At 33.9% G+C, this 19,557-nt stretch overlaps 1 protein-coding gene and 1 non-coding gene across 16 annotated transcripts in view; both read left to right on the plus strand.

The window, feature by feature from the left end:
• Scmh1 (Scm polycomb group protein homolog 1) overlaps positions 1 to 19,557 on the plus strand; it is a 213,066-nt gene that overhangs the window by 14,708 nt on the left and 178,801 nt on the right. For all 15 annotated transcript variants that reach the window (XM_063236204.1, XM_063236202.1, XM_063236201.1 and 12 more), the window contains exon 2: positions 19,147 to 19,227. The gene's annotated coding sequence lies outside the window, so the exon portion shown is untranslated. The remainder of the gene's footprint in view (positions 1 to 19,146; positions 19,228 to 19,557) is intronic.
• Positions 949 to 1,085, plus strand: LOC111757294 (small nucleolar RNA SNORA2/SNORA34 family). The gene has a single exon (XR_002791671.1). It is a non-coding gene; the product is annotated as a small nucleolar RNA SNORA2/SNORA34 family (small nucleolar RNA).

Raw genomic sequence — 19,557 nt, forward strand, 5'->3', positions numbered from 1 at the left:
CTGGAAGTCTAAGGCAGGAAGTAGTGGCTTAGTGTAAGACTCTGTCTCAAAATAAAAAAGGGGGCATTAGAGGTATACCTGCATGTGAAGGCCTTAAGTTCAATCCCCAGTACCAAAAAAAATTAGATGCCATTTTGGGGGATTTAATTAAAACATTTTCTTTATAAAATGGTTGTCCGAATGTAGCTGACTCCTTTTATGGGACTGACAAACTGCAGCCTACTAATAAATTTATGGGCCAATGTGTATACGCTTAGTGAATGTCACATAAATGTTTTCCACCGCACTATCAGATTTGTAGAGGTCAAAAAATGCCAAGAGCTAATCAACTGATAGCTTCAGACAAATGTTAAAAAAATTCTTCATAATACTGCTTGTTGATTGAAAATGCCATTATTTGTAAGAAATATGGATAAGTCCTCATAGTTGCTTGAGAACAAAATGATTCATTTCACATAAGAATGCTTTTTTATTGAATTGGTTAGAATTAAAACATAATGTATATTACACTTACATATGAATGAATTCCATGTTATTTTTTTGCAAGTGCTTTGTAAGATTGGTATGATTTTGGTAGTATATTTATGAGGAATGACATAAACTCAGAAGTTCTAGACTTAGTTTTAAGAACAAAACTTTTTGGAAAATCTCTTAATCACAGAGTTTAGTTTTATTAAGTATATCTTTTTCACCAGTTACACCATAGTTGTGCCTACATGTAAAGAAAATCATTCATAGAAATCTTCCATTAAGGATGTATTCTGTTCATACTGAATGACCCCCTTAACATTCTTTTTTTTTTTTTTTTTTTTTTTTTTGGTGGTATGGGTACTCATAGCCTTGTGCTTGCCAGGCAGGCTCTTACATCACTAAGCTAAATCCCCAGCTGACCCCCTTAACATTCTATAGAATGTTAAGAAAATATTGTTTAAAAAAAATCAGTAGAGCCTGGCCCTGAATCAAGGCTGGCAGCTTCCTGATGCTGTTGATTTCAAGCAGGAGCCTAAAGAGATGTCTTTCTATGGTCTGTTGGCCATTTCAGAACTTGAGCAGTGAAATGGTCAATTCATTAGAAAGAAACAGCTAGCAGCAACCCCTACCACCCCTGGTGAGCAGCTGTGAGTGTGGCAGGCTGCGGTGGTCGGGAGCCACCAGCGTTTACTGGGACCTGCGCCATACTGGGACCCGCGCCATACTGGGACCTGGAATGCCAGGAAACCAAGCAACCCCTCCCCTGCCCCGCCTGTTCTGTTTTGTTGAACTTCAATGTGCAATGAAAGTATGGACAGCTATTTTGAAGAGAACGAGAGACTCTATGACAGCCATTATTGACTTACCTATTGTCTAGTTTTGAAGACCTAACACCTTCCTCATTCAGTTCAGATCAGCTTTATACTATGTTGTTTTATATGAATTCTCTGTATGCGAAGACATAGACAACTATTTGGAAGAAATCGAGACAATATGATAGACAGTGAAGATCTCAGGTTGTCTAGCTTTGAAATTTATATTGCTTTCTTATATCGTGTTTTGTTGTATTTAATTTTACCCCCTTTAAAATAAAAATAAAAAATTTTTTTAAAAATAAAAAATTTTAAATCACCCATTTACCCAAAAGAATTAGTTTAAGTCAGACCCTTAAAAGTACTATTGAGCTTTGCTAATAAAAATAATATTCATTATCTCTGAATTGTGGAAACCAAAGATAAAGACCTCCTATAAAAAAAAATCAGTAGAGCTTGTTTGTTTGTTTCTCCAGAATCTACTCTCCAAGAATCCCTAATTTTGAATTCTCTGATTTCTGCTACACCTGCAACTTAATTACTTAATGCTACTTTACTTAATGATCAAACAAGGATTGGCTTTTGGGCTGAACTCCATTAGCTGGCTTAACCAATAAAAGTAGGGTTGTTTTTATATTGATCTTGACTCTTAGATTCCCAACTATCTTCCTGAGAACTGCTAGTTGAATTTTTTGAAATGTTGTAAGATTTTTTTCCATCTTCACTTATTTTATTTCACTTACTTTCTTTAAAAAGTAAACAAGAACTGGTGGTATAGTCATTTGTAGAACATTTACCTAGCCATACATGCAGCACTGGGTTTACTTTCCAGCAGTGCAAAAATTAATTAATTAAAAGTAGATGAGATAAATGTGATTGAAATTAAAATAATGAGGTGAAAATAATTTACAGAATAGTTCCTTTTAAATTCGATGAGTTTTAAAGTCTACATAAGTGTAAAAGAATTGGTTTTATTTTGACTAATATTTATTGAACATTACTGAGGCTTGGGGTACTATTTCAACACATACATACAGTGTACACTGATCAATTCTAGCCTCCCTATATCTATCAGCTCCTTCTTCTCATGCTGTAATAAGTACTATTCTACAATGAGGACTACTTTTTTTTTTAACTTACACATGAGAGCAGTAGTAGTACTTGGCTTCATGTGTCTGACCTATTTCACTTAGAGTTCTCCAGTTTTACCCATTTAGAGTAATATTCATTGGGTAGAGAGAGCACATTTTGTCTATCCATTCATCTGTTGATAAGCACCTAGGTTTAGTCTACATTTTAGCTGTTGTGAATACAATAAAAATAAGCATTGGGTGTGCCAGTATCTCTTCTGTATACAGGTTTCATTTCCATTTAGTATATTCCCTGAAATGGGCCAGGTGGTTTATATGGTAGATCCATTTTTCTTTTAAGAACCTACAGCCACCTGCAGGCCGCTGCCAGATTGGGGACAGCCACACCCAAGTCTCCCTCCTTGAGTCAGCACCATTCTGCGGACTGCCAGGGAGTCTGAGAACCAGGAGGCCTCACAAGGAGGTGATCCCCACCTGGAAACAAGCGCCATGACTGGGCTGCTGCCAGAGTGGGGACAGCCACATGCCAGCCTCTCTCTCTGAGCCAGCACCATTTGCGGACTGTGGGTGAGTGGGGGAGAGAACCATGCCTCACCAGGAGGTGATCCCCACCTAGAAACCAGTGCCATAATCAGGCTGCTGCCAGAGTGGGGACAACCAGACCGAAGCCTCTCTGTGAACCATTCACGGACTATGGGGGACAGAACCAGGCTTCATAAGGAAGCAATATCCACCTGGAAATCATATCATTTTCACTGTTTTGTTGGATTGAGTTTTCTCTTTTGTTTTGTTTGATTGTGTTAAATATGGTGGCATGAGCAGCTATTTAAAAGATATGGTAGCCATTTTGGATTTATTATTAGCTTGTTTTGAAGTACTTTATTGCATTCATTGTTTGGTTTTTATTGTTTTTCCTCTGTTCTGTTCAGTTTTTACTATGTCCAAAAGTATTTGCAGCTTTTTGGAAGACAACAAAAGGCATTATAGTAACTACTGCTGATTTTATAAGGTTTTGAAGTCCTGTATCACTTATACTAGTTTATTTTGATTGGTTTTATTCTGTTTTATCCTCTTTAAAATAAAAAAATTAAAATTTAAAGAAAAGAACCTCTATACTATTCTTCATAATGGTTGCACTAATTTACAACAGTGTATATGAGAGTTCCCTTTTCTTTATATCTTCACCAGAATTTATTTTTTGTCTTTTTTAATAATAGTGATTCTAATATCTCTTTGTAGTTTTGATTTGCATTGTCCTAATGGCAAATGGTATTATTTACTCATGTGTTTATTGAACATTTGAATCTCTTTATGTGCATGTGTATGAGAGATAGAGACAGGCAGAGAATGAGAGAATAAGAATATAAATGAATACTGGGGATCCAACAACCCAGGGCTGCTGTACCATTTAGCTATATTCCACCCTTTTTAACTTTTTACTTTGAGACTAAAGTCTCACTGAGTTGCTCAAGTTGGCCTCAAACTTCAGATTATCCTGCCTTGGTCTCCTTAATAGCTGAGATTATAGGGATTTACTACCATGTCTGGCTGAATTTCTTCCTTTGAAAAGTGTCTGTTAAGATAATTTGACCATTTTTTAACTGAATTAGTTGGGTTGCTGTTAAAGCTTTTGAGATCCTTTAATATTCTGGATTTTAATCTTTTGTCAGATAGATAGTTGGTAAATATTTTCTCCTATTTTGTAGGTTTTCCTCTTCACTGTGTTGTTTCCTTTGTTGTGCAGAAGCTTTATGCTTTGCGGTGATCCCATTTATCTGTTCTTGCTTTTGTTTTCTGTGCTTTTGGAATCATAGTAAAAAAAATCCTTACCTATACTATTGTCTTGAAATGTTTCCTCTATGTTTTCTTTTAGTAGGTTCAGAGTTTCAGATCTTACTTTCAGGTCTCCACTTTGACTTGAGTTTTGTGCAAAATACAAAATAAGGGTCAAGATTTAGTCTTCTGTATGTGGATGTTTGGATTTCCCTGCACTATTTATTGAAAAGGCTGTTCTTTCTCCAGTATATATTTTTGGCACTATTGTCAAGAAGCAGGTGACAGTAGATATGTGGAAATATTTCTAGGCTCTCTATTATGTTTCATTGGTCTATGTGTCTGCTATGCTTTAGATCTAAAATGTTCCCAAAAGTCTCATTTGTTCAGCAGTAGGGCTTTTGTAAGGCCCTGATTAGATTATGAGGCCTCTATATGGTTTATCAGTTCAAATAGTCTTTTGGTGGAGTCTTTAGGATTTTTTATATAATCTATATAATGTCATATAATCTATAAACAGGGCTAATTTTAATTTCTTCTTCCTTTTTGTAGGCCTTTTATTTCTTCTTGCCCAATTACTCAGACTAAATATTCCTGTATGTATAAGAGCAATGATAGTGGACATCCTTGTCTTATTCCACATTTGATAGAAGTATGGGGAAAAATGAAAACTTCAGTGTGATATTGGCTGTGGGTTTGTCTATAACTTTTATTTTGAGGTATGATCCTTCTATAGCTAATTTATTCAGGGGTTTTTTATCATGAAAGGATATTGAATTTTATGAAATGCTTTTTCTGATCTGTTGAGATGACCATATCATTTTTATATTTCATTCTTTGATTCCATATATCACATTTATTGATTTGCATATTTTGACCCATTCCTGTATCCCTGGGATAAATACAACTTGATAATGGTCAGTGATTTTTTTGATGTGCAAAATTCTTGAGAATTTTTGTATTTATGTTCTTTAGGTATATTCATCTATAGTTGTTTTTTTATTTTGGTAGTATTGTGTCTTTTTCTAGTGCTAGTATCATCATAATGTTGGCCTCATAAAGTGAATTTATGAATTCACTCTCTTTCAGTTCTTTGGCATATTTTAAGAGGAATTTACATTAGTACTTTGAAAGCTTGATAAAGTTGTACAGTGAAGTCATCTGGTCTTGGATTTTCTTTTTTTTAATTATTATTTTGAAGGTAGTAAAATACAACAAAACAAGTCAGAACAAAGCCAATTGAGACAGTGTAGTAAAATTGGTACAGAACTTCACAGCAGGTTACCAGGATAACAGTAGTAGATATCACAGTATATCTTGTTATCTTCACAATAGTTGTTCTTTCAATCACGTATAACAAAATAAAATGAAATGCAGAATATTATAGAACTTATCAAAACAGAATATTGAATAGAGCAGTACCATTAATCAGAATAAAACAAAACTGCAGTAAAAATGTTTGCTTTCAAAGAGATGGTAGAAGGAAATCCCCCTTATTTGCTGTATTGCATATGGTCAGTATCCCAAGAGATGCTCAGATCTCTGGTTCCCATTTGCTAATGGGAAGCAGGGAAAGTGGGATGTTTGACTCTCAGCCCATGAACTCATAGGCTCACTATTGCTTAGCAGAGAGGCAGGCTGGTTGTTTGGTTTCCCAGAATCCTAAGTTCCAACATGGTGTGGATCTCAGGAGACATTGGTGGTTCTCCCCTGGAGGGGCCAAAGCCTGCCACACCACAGCTGCTTACCAGGGAGGCAAGCTGGTTGCTTGGTTTCCCAGCATCCTAAGTTCCAACATGGTGCAGATATCAAGAGACACTGGTGGTTCTCCCCCTGGAGGGGCCGCAGCCTGAAGATTTTCCTTTATTGAAAGAACTTTTTATTACTAGTTCAATCTCACTGTTCATTATTGGTCTAGTCAGGTTTTCTGTGTCCTCGTGGCTCAATTATAGTGGGTTATATATTTTTGTAGCTCTGTGTCCAGAAATGTATCCATTTGTTATAGGTTTTCCAATTTGTTAGAATATATACACTTGTCCATAATGATTCTTTGTGTTTCTATAATATGTTATCATGTCTTCTTTTTTATCTTTAATTTATTTAGGCCTTCTGTTTATTTCGTGATTTAGCTAAAGATTCTTTGATTTTATCTTTTTTGAAACATATCAGCTTTGTTTTGTTGATCTTTTGTGTTTTTTTAGCCTCCCTCATTTATTTCTGCTCTGAACTTTGTTATTTCTTTGATTCTACTAATTTTGTGTTTGATTTGGTCTTGCTTTTCTAGTTCCTTGGGATGTAGCTCATCTTTATCAACCAAGGAGTATATAACCCAGGTGTTTGGGAGCACTTTATAAATTCTGTGCCTCCCATTGCTGTAGGTTCTGTCTTCCTTGCCATTTTAGTCCTGGGTAGACTTTTTCAGTTTAGCAAGGCTCCAGTACAGGCTGTAGACAGAATGAAAAATAATTTGAGAAAAGCTGTATTTTTTACAGTGCTTTCACATTAACTAGTCTTATCTCAGAACTGATATTGATAGGACCAGATTATTTATAATTGTATTTTATTTGAATTGATTAATCTGATTGGATGATGTCCAGACTAAATATTAAATATTTAGTTGTTAAATATTTTGTATCTCCCATTTTATATTAAGCTTGCTTTTTCTTCCTCCCTCCCTCCCTCCCAATCTCTCTTCCTTCCCTCTTTACCTCTTTTTCTTCCTTCCTTTCCCAGGCTTGTCTTGAACTTTTCGGTTGAAGTAATTACCCTACCTCTGTTTCTGAAATACTGGGACTACTGGTTATACCTCTGTACCTGGTTTGCAGTTTCATTTCTGATGGAATCTGACTGAAGTTCATATGTATTGTCAACACATATCACATCCTGTGTTTTTCCTGTAAAATATTTTTTTGCAGTGTACTTCTATAACTATGTTTCTCATAGTTACCAATTTGTGTCATACCTTTTGTAAGGATGACTATCATACTCTAAGCATGGGTACAGAGGAGTCTGTAGTGTTCAGTTTGCAACTTTGACCTATAATTCTCATTATAGAGACTTTCTTTTGTATCATACTTCTTCCATATACTGGTTTTGGTATTATTTAGAATAGTTTTGATTACCAGTAGTACAAAGCTGCTCTGATTAATTTAGTCTGAGTCAATAATTCCTAAACCTTGCTGATTGTCAGAATCAACTGGAGAAAATTTTTTAAATTGAAAATATCTGTACAAAAAGAAAAAACAAAACAAAAATGATGTAGGATAACAAGGTGATAGACAATAGGGATTCATAATTTTTTAAAGTTTTCTATGTGAGCTGGCAGTGTAACTGTGGTTTAAGAGTGAGTAGCACGTGGGAGCCCCTGGGTTTAATTCTCAGCAAAACAAAACAAAAACAAAGAAGCCCTCTAGATTATTCTAATACTTTTTCTTGTTGCCTATTTCAGTGAATGTCATCCTAATTACTAGTTTATTTGCTCAGGCCTGAAAATAGAGAGATTTCTTTTTCTTGTTTTTAGTTCATTGCTAAGGCCTATGAAGACTAAATATTAGTGAAGCTTTCCATGCCTCTACCACAATACTTCCTTTATCTAGGCCATGTTAGTTCTTCTTTTGAACCATTATATCAACTCCCTAAATATTATTCATGCTTCTATTTCTCTGTCTTATCCCCTACTAGTGGTATTGGTACAGATATATTATATCTCTGCCTAAAATCTCCCAGTGGCATCCCATTGCATAAATGTTCAAATGACATTTTTTCTTGCGTAGGGAAAGATTCTTTCATGTGGTTCCACCATCCACTTGCCAAGATCCAGGCACATTAACTTTTTATTTGTTTCTTGAATCACTTTTCTGTTTCTGAGATTTTATAGATGCTGTTTGTTTTGAGTAGGAAGATCTTTCCCTGACTCTTGGTCAGTTTTCTCTCAGCTGGAAAATCACCTTTTTATAGAAGTCTCCTGCCTATGCTTGCATAGTCTATTACTGTTTCAGTACTTAATCACAAAATGTAATTATTTGTTTACAAGTACCATGGAAAGAGAGGAAAAGAAAGTGCTCTAAAAGATATAATTGCATGTATATTTAAGTGTATAAGATAGATAACCATATTACTGAGTTTTGTTGGATCATTGAACAGAACTGTTTGCAGTCTCACTGTTTGAATGTCCACTTTATATGCTTTAATTTTGTAACTTCAACAACTATTTCTAAGATGACAATATGTAATCTATTAACTAGTGATTTCCTGCTGTTTATTTTTTCTGAAATTCTGTATAACTTGTACCCTTTTTGTTTTTTTTCTTTTTTTCCTTAAATAAAATTTTAAAAAAAGAATAATATTTGCTTCTAAGAATGAGTTAGAGAGAATTTATTCCCTCTCAGTTTCATTTAAGAGTTTGAGGAGTGTCAGCATTAATTCTTCTTTGAATTTCTTGTAGAATTCCGCAGTGTATTTGTCTGGACCTGGGCTTTTCTTTGTTGGTAAGAATTCAATTACATTTTCAATGTAATTGAAATTGGACTATTCAGCAGTTTTACATCTTCTTGATCCAACTTTGGCAATTGATATGTTTCTAGGAATCTGTCCATTTCTTCTGTGTTATCAAGCCTATGAGAGCAGAAGTTTTTCAAATAAGTATTGATGATCATCTGTATTTCCATAGGGTCTGTAGTGATTTCACGCTTTTCATTCCTTAATGCATGAATTTGAATTTGTTCTTTCCTTTTTAAAAAATAAGGTTGGCTATAGAGGCTTATCAATTTTATTTATTCTTTCAAAGAACCAACTCTTTGATTCATTGATTCTTTGTGGGGTTTTTTTTGTCTCTATTACATTGTTTTCTGCTCTGATCTTTATAATTTCCTCGGTTCTTTTGGCTTTGGGCTTGACTTGCTCTTCTTTTTCTAAATGTTTGAGGTGTGGCATCAGGTTGTTATTTGTGTTCATTCTGTTTTCCTGATGTGGGAATTCACCGCAATAAATTTTCCTCTGAGCACTGCTTTCATTGCATTCCACAGGTTCTGGTAAGTTGTATTTGTATTTTCATTTGCTTGTAGATACTGTTTAATTTCTTCTATGATCCACTAATTGCTCAGAAGTGTATTATTCAATTTCCATGTATTTGTGGGCTTTTTGCAGTTTCTTTTGTCATTAATTTTTAGCATGGTGCTATGATAACATGCATGGAATAATTTCAGTTCTTTTGCATTTACTTAAGCATGTTCTATGGGCTAATGTATGTTCTATTTTAAAGAATACCCCACGTACTGCTGAGAAGAATGTGTATTCTGATGTTGTTGGGTGGAGCATTTTGTATATGTTTACCAAGTCCATTTGTTCGATTTGTTGCAGTGAGTTCTCACATCAGGAAAATAGAATGAACACAACATTACTTAAGCATGTTCTGTGGGCTAGTATATGGTCTATTTTAGAGAATGTCCCATGTGCTGCTTAGAAGAGTGTATATTGTGAATATAGTGTATGTTGTTCTGTGGAACACTCTGTATATGTCCACCAAGTCCGTTTATTCACAGATGTGTTATTTCTTTGCTGATTTTCTGTCTAGTTGATCTGTCCCTTTGTGTCAGTGGTATGTTAATAATTGTGTTATTGCTTATTTGATTTTTCATTTCTGTTAATATTTTTTGTATAGCTAGGTGCTCCCAAATTTGGTGCATATATATTTAAAATTGTTATCTCTTCCTCTTGAAGTTTTCCCCTAACTAGTATGTAGTGACCTTCTTTATCTCTTTTGATTATTCTTGGTTTGAAGTTCACATTGTCTGCAAACAGAATAACTACCCCTGCTTTTTTTTGGATTCCTGTTGCATAAAGCATTGTTTTCCATCCTTTGACTTTCAGTCCATGACTTTCCTTTTGAGTTGGATGAGTTTCTTGTATACAGCATATGGTTGGATATTGTTTCTTGATCCATTATGTCAGCCTGTTTCTTTTAATTGGTGAATTGAGGCCACTTACATTAATGGTTATAACTGATATAAATTGGTTTATTTTTGATGTTATCTTTCTGCTGTTGATTCTTTACCTCCAGTCTGTTTAATTGTTTGCCTTGCTTAGTAGTTTTTTCTATGTCTATCTAGAATGTCTTTCACTATTCTTTGCAGGGTTGGCTTGGTGGTCATGAAGTTCTTCAGCTGTTCTTTGTTGTGGAAGTATCTTATTTCTCCGTCCATTTTGAAGGACAGTTTTGCAGAGTACATCAATCTGGGTTGGAAGTCATTTTCCTTTAGGATCTAAAATACTTCACTCCATACTCTTCTTGACTTCATTGTTTGTGTTGAGAAGTCTGCTGTGATTCTGATAGGCTTTGCTTTATAGGTGATCTGTCTCTTCTCTCTAACAGCTTTTAATAGTCTGTTTTTATGTTGGATTTCTGGGATGTTGATTATTATATGTTTGGATGTAGTTTTATTTTGGTTATGGTTATTTGGAGTTCTATATGCTTCTCTGATCTGCATGTCAGTTTCCATTCTCATGTTTGGGAAATTTTCAGCTATTCTGTAAATAGCCTCTTGTTTTTTATTATTTGTGTTATCATCTTTTCACTTATACCTATCAATCTTATGTTGGTCTTCTTTGCATCATCTTGAAGCTGTTGAATTGTTATTTCCCAGTTCCCTTGTTATTTTTTAAGGATCTTTCCTTTCCTGTTCACTAGCTGCAATCTTGTTTTTGAGGTCTGAAATTCTATCTTCACTTTCATTGAGGCAGTTTTGCCAACTTTTGATGAAATTTTTGTTTTCCTATATATCTCTTTGAATCTGTTTCATGCATTCTATTTGTTTCTTATATTATTCATTTAACATTTCCATCTTTTTGCATTGTTCCTGTAATTTTTTCACTATGTCTTCTTTAGATGTGTTCAGCATTTCTTTCATTACATTTATCATTTCTCCTTTTACCTGGGAGATTATTTCTGATGGGAGTTCTTTTATAGCTTCCTGGGGTTGTTTCTTTACTTCAGTTTTTATCATTTCAGGAGTTTCAGATGTATGGCTTACATTTTGTTCTATGTCCATGTCTCCTAGGCTTGCTTGGATGGGCTGGAGTTTGAGATTGCATTTTGCTCTTTCATTTTGTCATTTTCTTATGTTTCCGGGCTCCGAGTGATATTTCAAGGCTTTCTGATGCACTGGAATTCACCTCCCACACGAGTTTGAATGCAGGCAGCTATCCACAGCCCCAGGTTTGCTGGACGTGGCCAAGTTAGGCCCAGAGGGACTTCTGGTGTGGCCTCTAATGATTTGTGAGGCTGGGTGGGGTCTTCCTGGCTCTGAGCAGTGTTCTAAAGTTTCCCTGTGTGCTGCAAACCACCTTGCACATCAGTCTGAATCCAAATATTTTAAAAATAACATAACCAATGCATTTTACTTGAACACCATGACCCTTACTGGAGAATCAAGATTAGCGTCTCTGTTTTTTGAGTCATTTGGGAGGTATGAAAGATGGTATCCCTAGTCAGTGATGTCAGATCTCTTAAGGGACGAGTGCCCAAACTGCCACCTACAAACCATTTATTTATTGCTAAGTGCCAACACTGCAATCAAACTTGAATTCTGAGGTGTCAGTTTAGAGAGAGCAATTCATATATTAACTTCTTTTTCCTTAAAATCAAATAAACATGTATGCCGTAGTTTTGTCACCACTGTTCAGCAAATTTTAGTTCAGCAAATAAAGATTTAGTTCAGCAAATAAGCTATGCAGTTGAGAAATAGCATCAGAGTATGCTCTGCCTATGGTTATTTAACCATTTGATAAGAATAATGTGAATAGTTGTTTTCTACCTTGCGCATCTACTGTAATCACATTTTTTTCCTTAAATAAATATTTATTAGCTAGATGTGTTGCTGTATGCCTGTATTCACAACCTTCTGGCAAACTGAGACAGAAGGATCATGAGTTTGAACTTAGCCTGGACAATTTAGCAACTTAAATGAGACTTTGTCTCAAAAAATTTTTGTAAATGGCTGGGCATGTGGCCTTCAATTCAACTCTTGAGTATGACACACACACACACACACACACACACACACACACACTCTTTACTATCCAAGGCCTTGTTTTCAAGATTATAGAAATGATGAGCTGTGAATCCTAATTTCAACTGAATTATGATGCTAAAAGTATTGTAAAAGATGTATATAGATGACTAAATACAAATAAGACAATCTTTGAATTGAGATAAAACTTTGAAAAGTATATAGGACTTTGAAACGAAGTTATTTATACTTCACATAATACATAGTTATTACATTGTACAAGTTGTATTTCACTCTATTCTCATTCTTTAAAATGTTTGTACAAATAATGTTGAGACAGAGTCACTTTCTTGGCTACCTTTTGAAAATAAATTCGCAATTATTTAGATTTTAGGTAAAGTTTCAAACTTACATGCATATTTTGATCTAAGGCTTAATTGGGAGTAATAGTCACTGATATCCAAGTAACCTGGTTAAATTATTCTCTGAACCTTATGTGTGTGCATTTGTGTTTGTACATGTTCATATATGAATCTGTAGTTGAGATAATATCCCCTAACTTTCAAGTTAAAATGAAGATATCAAAATAGTACTCAACTAAGTTATGAGAATTTAAAAACTTTAACTGTGGGGTGGTGGGCATAGGGGGGATTAAAAACAAACAAACAGTCTTAGTTACCTTTTACTCATCACTGAGACAAAATACCTAAAGCCCAAGTTGGGAAAGGAAAGGTTTATTTCTTACAGTTTTGGGAGGTTTCAGTCCACACTCAGTTGGCTCCAAGACAGGCGGGCATGGCTGGGCTGCCGTTCATGGCGGCTGCAAACAGCAAGCAGGAACCAGCAAAGAGCAAGACACACCTTCTTCCTGCCATTACATCACATCCTGGCTCCACCCCTATGTGGGTGTAGCACTGACACCATCAATCCAAGCACTAGACAATGAACCATCACAAATGCACAATGCAAACTCATGAGGCCTGGGGCCACAGGCATAAACCATGGACACAAACAAACAAATAAATAAATACAAACTTAATGCATGAATAATAGTGAAAATAGTTCTTGGTGCATAGTAAAGATTTAATAGATGTTTATTTATTAATTTCCTTTAAAACTGTTGTTGTATAATAGCTATGCAGTTAATGTGGCTGGAAGTACTTTATGTTAGATTTTAAATTAGTTGAATTTAAAATTGAAATCCACTGGGGATTTAGCTCAGTGACATAAGCACCTGCCTGGCAAGGCAAGGTCATGAATTCAATCCCTGGTACCAAAAAAAAAAAAAAAAAAAAAAATTTGAAATCCTATCCTTTGTTAAGTTCTCAGAAAAATGTTATGTTTAGAACAACTTGAATATTGGAATCTAGTGCAGAAAAAATAGTAAAGAGAAAGTATCAGTGGTAAAGAAATATAAATAGACATGGAAAAATATTAAATTTTAATATTAAATTAGATTTAATATTGAATCTTTTTTCAACTGTAAGTGTATGAGGCACAGATAAAGTATATTTTAGAATCTAATTTAATGTAAGCTAAAAAAATAAATTTCATCTAAATACATCCAGATTTTGAAGGCTGACTATAAAAAGAATATATTTTTATTAATGATTTCTGTAATGATTACTTGAAATTATATTTTGAAATTTTGGGTTAAATAAAATGAATTATTAAAATTATTTCACTCTTTTTAACTTTCTAAAATGTAATTACTGGAAAAATTAGATAGGTTGCTTGAATTGTATTTCTGTTGGATGGCACTGCTCTATACCCTGAGTCAAGGGAGAATGGTGGTGAAAGCTTATAGGTCAGGGCAGGTACTTTTCTTATTATACAGATAACCTGGAGATCTCGAAACACTTTTACTCAGTGGAGCCTACATTTCCATCAAATAACTTGTACCTCTTACCCCCGTGTTGAAAATCAGGGGGTCTCTCTCCATAAGTGGAAGTGTTTTGTAGTCTTGTGACAGATTGAAAAACAGTTTATGAATCCCTGCTGTATTTAAAGAAAATTGCAGGTTTGACACCTATCAATGATTTTGATGAAGTAAAATTTTGGAGTTCTCTGGACTATTGTTTTATACAAAAGTGTTCTCTAAAATAAATTGTACCACACCCCTTATCCAGTGAACTCCAGTCTTAAAATGAGGCAAAATTAACTATTTTTGCTGAAGATTTCAATTTTTGAATGAAGTTCATATACATTATCTAGAAAAATTCAAGGAGCAAGAGTTTGAAAAATTTTATTATATTTTGTTGTTATGAATATTCCAAAAATGGAATTCTGGGAATTAAAAATATTAAAGTAGATTTTAATTAGCTGATGAGATGTTGGATTAAAAAACGAGGAGGTCAGAGAAGGCATCTTGTATTCCCAAAGCTAAATTTGGAGAATTATAGAAACCTGAATATTAACTAAAGAGGTGAAAGATATCTATGATGAAAATGATAAAACATTGGTGAAAGAAACTGAACAGGATACACAAAGAAAAGGAAATAGACCGCATATTTACAGAATAGAAGACAGTATGGTTTATATGTCCATTCTCCCCAAAGCAATCTAGAGTCAATATAATTCCTGTCAGAATATTTATATATTCTTCTAGACAAAACAATTATTGCATGTAATCAAATAAAAACAAAGCAAAACAAATACCCCAATTGCTAAAGCAATATTGAGCAAAAAGATTAGGAGTCATTACACTACCCGACTTCAAAAAATACTACAAAGCTGTACTAATCAAAATAGCATGGTATAAGCACAAAAACAGACATGCAGGCCAATGGAACAAAATAGAAAATCTAGAAGTAAATCCATATATAGCTTACTGATTTTTGACAAGTATGTTAAGAACGTTCGTTATAGAAAAGTAGTTTTTTCAATAAGTGATGCTGGGAAAAGTGGGTATCTACATAAAACAAACTGATAGATGGTTATATCTAGGACTACCTACCTAAGAAAGCAATAATATTCAAGGACTAAATTTCTTATGAGTCCCAATGAAGTTTGTGTGTGTGTGTTCCTGTTTACTTTTTAAGTGCAGTAAAGTATAAATAACTTAAAATTTAAGGCATTAAATATATTAACATCTCTGTATATCCTTTACCATTACCCATGTCCAGAAGAGTTTCAGCATCATGAATTATAACTTTGTACACATTAAATAATAACTCATCTGCCTCTATCAAGTCCTTGGTCACCTTTATTCACTTTTTGCCTTTGTAAATATGCCTACCCAGGATATCCAGTAAAAGTAGACTCATAGAACATTTTTCTTTCTTATTTCACTTTTCATAATGTTTTCAATTTCATCCATGTATCAAAATTTTTGTCCTTTTTAGAGCTAAGTAATATTTCATTGTATATATAAGTATATGCGTATATTTGGTTTATCCATTGGTCTGTTGATGGACACTTGAATTATTTCTGCACTTTAGCCTTGTGAATTACACTGCCAGGAATGTAGGTACACAGATATTTGAGTCCCTCCTTTGAATTCTTCGGGGTCTCCATGTAAGAATGAAGTTGCTGGATCATATAATAGTTCTCTGTTTAACTTTCTGAATTACCACCAAACTGTTTTCCATAGCAGGTGTACCATTTTACATTTCAACCAGTAATGACTGAGATGTCAATTCATCCACATCCTTGCCAACATTTTTTAAATGACTCTCCTTAATGAAGTTGTGTTTCAATATAGTTTTGATTTCTGTTTCCCAAATGATGAGTGATGTTGAGCATCCTTTCACTTGTGTGTAGTCATCTGAAAATCTCTATTCAAGTCTTTTAACAATTTTTGAATTGAGTTGTTTGGGGTTTTTTTTTTGTTGTTGTTGCTGCTGAACTTTACATGTTCCTTTATATTCTGGTTATTGATCTCTTATCAAATATACAATTTATAAATATTTTCTTCCATTCTGTATGTTGTCTTTTTACCTCCTCATAGTATCTTTGATGTGCAAGTTTTTTATTTTGAAGTCTAATTTATCTGTTTTCTCTTTTGTTGCTTGTCCTTCAGTGTCATTGTGCTCAAAAATCACTAACAAATGAAATGTGATGAAGGTGGCTCCCCATATTTTCTTGTAAGAGTTTTATAGTTTTTAGCTCTTACGTTTAGGTCTTTGGGGAATTTTGAGTTTGCTTTGTATGTGCGAGTGCACGTGCATATGTGTGTGTATGTGTGTTTGTGTTATAAGGTAATAGTTCCATTTTGTTCTTTTGATGTGGACATCCAGTTTTCCAAGCACCATTTATTGAGAAGAGTGTACTTTTCCCATTAAATGGTTTTGGCACCTTTGTCAAAAGTTAGTTGACCATATATGAGGGTTTATTTCTGTGCTTGCTGTTCTATTTCATTGGTCTGTCTTTCCTTGTGCCAGTATTACATTGTTATGATGACTGTATCTTTGTAGCAAGTTTTGGAATCAAAGTGTTAGATTTCAACTTCTTTCATGATTATTTGAGATATATAGAATTCTTTACAATTCCATATGAATTTTAGGATCACTTTTCTTATTGTCAAAAAATTCATTGGGATTTTGTTAAAGACTGTATTGAATCTGTACAGTGCTTTGGGTAGTATCAAAATCTTAACAATATAGTCTTCTAACTCATGAACACAAATTGTTTTTCCATTAATTCATGTGTTTAATTTCTTTTAGCAATGTGTTGTACTTTCTAGTGGACAAGTCTTTCACCTTCCTGGTTAAATTTATTTGTATTGTTTTTGTTTTTATACTATTTTAAATGAAATTTTGTTAATTTCTTTTCAGATTAATCATCATACTGTATAGAAATACAACTTCAAATTTATTGAATTTGTTAATTAGACCTAACGGCTTCTTTTGTGAACTAGAGCCTTCAACATACAATTATATCATCTACAAAGAAAGATTATTTTACTTCTCTTTAAATCTGAATAACTTTAATGTTATAACTGTTGCTCTGACTAGAACTTGTATAGTCAGCCCTCCAGAACTGTGTGGGTCATATCTGAAGGCTCTGTGTCTGTGCATTCAACCAATCATAAGTTGAAGATAAATTTTTTGTCATGTCAGTGCTAAACTTGAACAAACTTTTTTTCCTTATCATTCTCTAAACAATTTAGTACAATGACTATTTATATAGCCTTTACCTTGTAGGCGGTATTATAAATATCTAGAGATGACTTAAAAGTACAGTATATGGAAGGATTACATAGGTTTTATGCAAATATATGCCATTTTATGTAAGGAACATGAGCATCCATGGATTTAGTGTCCATGGGGATGGTGGGTGGAGGTTCTGGAACTAATTGTCATGGGTACTAAAGAGTATGTAAGAGTGTGTTAAATCTTGTCAAATGCAGTTGAGGATTATCATGTTTTTGTTTTTGTTTTGCCTTGTTTTATTTTTGCTTCATTCTATTTATATACTACATTAACTTATTTTCACATGTAAAAACTATTTACCTGACCTTGCATTCCAGGAATAATTCCTATTATAATTCCTACTATGTAATGCTTACAAAAATGTCTTTTACTCTGCTGCTGAATTTGGCTTGCTGTTATTTTGTTGAGAATTTTTGTATCAGTAAGGGCTATTGCCTAGTTTTAAAATTAAAGTTTTATTGCAACACAGCCATATCTATTCATTGTAGTACTGCTTGTGGCTCCTTTCATATTACAGCAGAAGAGTTGAAGAGTTACAACAGAGATTTACATGACCCATCTGGCTTAAAATATTTACTATCTGGCATTTTATAGAAAAGTGTTAACAATCTCCAAATTAAATAAATAACCCTTTTTGCTGTGACTACACACTACTTGGGAACTCTTCCAGTTCTCATTTGGATTTCTAGGTAGATATATTTAAAGATGGTAGCCCTGGTCATGTACTATTGAATTTTTAAAAAATTTTCTAAATTTTTATTTTAAAGAGAATAAAACCAAGCAAAATAAAACAGAATAAAGGCAATCAAAACAAATCAGTGTAAGTGATACAGGACTTCAAAACAATAGGAAATCAACAATGGTTATCATAATACCTTTTGTCTTCAAAATAGCTACACATACCTTCAGACATAGTAAAGATCAAACAAAGTGGAAACAGAATAGAACCAATAAAAACAAAACAATGAATGCAATAAAGTACTTCAAAACAAGATGATAGTAAATCTAAAATGACTACCATAATATATCTTGTTATCTTTGAAATAGCTGCCCATGCCATCAGATATAATAAAATCAAACAAGATAAAACAGAATAAAACCCAACCAAACAAAGCAATGAGAATGATACAGGATTTCAAAACAAGATAATAAGGAATTAATGAAGGCCGCCGCCTTCAGATCCCTCATATATGCTACACTGTGTATTGTTATCCTCTGAAAAGATGATCAGATTACTGGCTTTAGGTCTGCAAAGTCAGTGAAACACTAAGCATTAAATTGTTTAATGTAACAATAACCATGTAAATGTTTAATGTAACACTAAGCATTAAATTTTACTCTATCTCAATAACCATCATCACAGCCTGTGTTTCTCCTGATCAGCTGGTCACTTGGAGGTGGGAGGTTGGCTCTTGTTTCCCAGCCCAGGCCCTGCAAGGGGATGGGGTCTGGCTTTCCTCCCAGCGGCCTGTACATGGCACTGATTCACAGGAAAGGCTTGCTTCTTGGTGACTTCTTGTTCTCTCCCCACAAAGTCTGTAAATGGCCACCATTGAATATCTTAGATTATATAGCAGTTATATATTTCACAGTAAGTTAAAAAATTAGCATTCTAGTTTTATAGATTCACTCTCAACAGTCTCTTCTATTTTTAGCAGACTCAAGGTTCAGAACTCACAAAACTGAGGGAAGAATCCCATAAATTAGAAACTAATCAAATTGCCATTTTGGAAAGTTTTGTCTGGGTATCCAACCTGATGACTTTATCTGGTAAAAACTTAATTTCACAATGTATCTTTTTTGATTTATAAGACTTCACATTTCTGTTTTTTCTTTTTAGATTTCTCCATCCTGCTAAAGAAGAACAATTTCTTATTTGGCAAAGCTGATGGTCGTATGTGAAAACAAGATCCTTGTGAAGGTCAGAATCTGTACTTTTTACACAGTAAAAATAATTATTCTGTGTATGCATGTGTCACAAAAAACAAACTGAATAAAAAACTCATCATTTTTTCCCAGCTTATCCTACAGTTTTAACAAATCTTGTGTGTCATTTCTATAGATCTTTATAATTTACAAAGTACTTTCTACATAATTATCTCATATAGTTTTCACAATAACCTTGTGAAGTAGCACTATTGCTGTTCTGTTTTTTTTTTTTTTTTTTTTTTGTCTTTTTCTTTTTTACCGGTACCAGGGATCGAACTCACGACTGCCTGCTTGCAAGGCAGGCGCTTATGCCGCTGAGCTA

Source organism: Cavia porcellus, unplaced genomic scaffold, assembly GCF_034190915.1.
Source record: "Cavia porcellus strain 051 isolate PalLab524CR breed Dunkin Hartley unplaced genomic scaffold, mCavPor4.1 scaffold_25, whole genome shotgun sequence".
Taxonomy (NCBI): Eukaryota; Metazoa; Chordata; class Mammalia; order Rodentia; family Caviidae; genus Cavia; species Cavia porcellus.